Here is a 1,076-nt window from a genome sequence, read left to right as displayed (position 1 = left end):
GATACACAGGTAATGCTTACATTCCCTTCTGTTCGGTGTTACAGCGAGCAGTTGCCACGAACGAATAATCATGGAATATAATTTCATATCAATTAAAGTTGATTTTATTGGAGATGATGGGATATAGTAAGCGTATTATTTGATCAATAGTATGACTTTGTTACTAAATGGTTTGTAGTTTTTATTACCATTTATACACACCAACAATAACAGCGACTTGACAACTCGTGAGAAATCATAACAGAGATTGTGACGTCACGCGTTAGGCTCCACCCACAGTGACGACCGAGTATATAGTGAGTGATGCCATTGAAAAAAGTACATTCAAGTCCAATCACGCCACTGACTAACAGTAGCTAACAGAACAAAACCCAACAAGGTGAGGAGTGTAGCTTGACGACAACAGCGTGTGGTGTTTGTATTACGGTGCGCATAGACGGTGGAAATTTCAACGCGGCGTCAACGAGTGATCCAAATATGGCCAAAAGTGCCAGAGCCAAATCGATGGACTTACTATATTCGGTGCCACGGATTACTCTCGTCGACTTGTTGTAGTGTCTCCTGGTGAAAGAAAATCATAACAAGACGTGACCGGCTTTGTAATGTGCAGACGTTGTGCAGTGGGATTGTTTAACGAATGAGCCATTTTTTTCCCTGCTAGTAGTGCATTCATGTCTGAAGTCTGATTATTGTTAGACTTTGCATATTATGAAGTATCTTTTCAAAGAAGGATTAAAGGATTTCTCTCGAAATATAGAGAAGCCAGGTTACTGGTTTAGAACGATGATATAAAAGAATAATAATGTTTGATTATCGCAATAAATAACGTAGAAGAAAAGTCACTCATTTTGTTAAAATTTGTACATAAGATTAAAATATGTACTGATTATTTTCTTCCACAAAAGAAGTTAGAAATCAAAAATCTTCTGGATATAAAATAATAAATTGTGCACTATTCGAATTAACATTAACGTTTGCATCAGCTCTAGCCATCCCACGCACAGACATCTGCTCATTTCGTACTGTAAGAGGCTAGTCGTCGCTGGGGGTAGGGGTGGGGGGGGGGGTCATGAACA

General features: G+C 38.8%; 1 protein-coding gene across 1 annotated transcript in view; it reads left to right on the top strand.

The window, feature by feature from the left end:
• Positions 1 to 329: 329 nt before the first annotated feature.
• Positions 330 to 1,076, top strand: part of LOC119587802 — a gene marked incomplete in the record, with an annotated part of 9,646 nt that continues 8,899 nt past the window's right edge. The window contains 1 exon segment of the mRNA XM_037936500.1: positions 330 to 379.

This window comes from Penaeus monodon, chromosome 23 (genome assembly GCF_015228065.2).
Source record: "Penaeus monodon isolate SGIC_2016 chromosome 23, NSTDA_Pmon_1, whole genome shotgun sequence".
NCBI classification, from domain to species: Eukaryota; Metazoa; Arthropoda; class Malacostraca; order Decapoda; family Penaeidae; genus Penaeus; species Penaeus monodon.
Note: the sequence above shows the minus strand (reverse complement) of the source record. Positions and strands in the feature narration are given on the sequence as shown.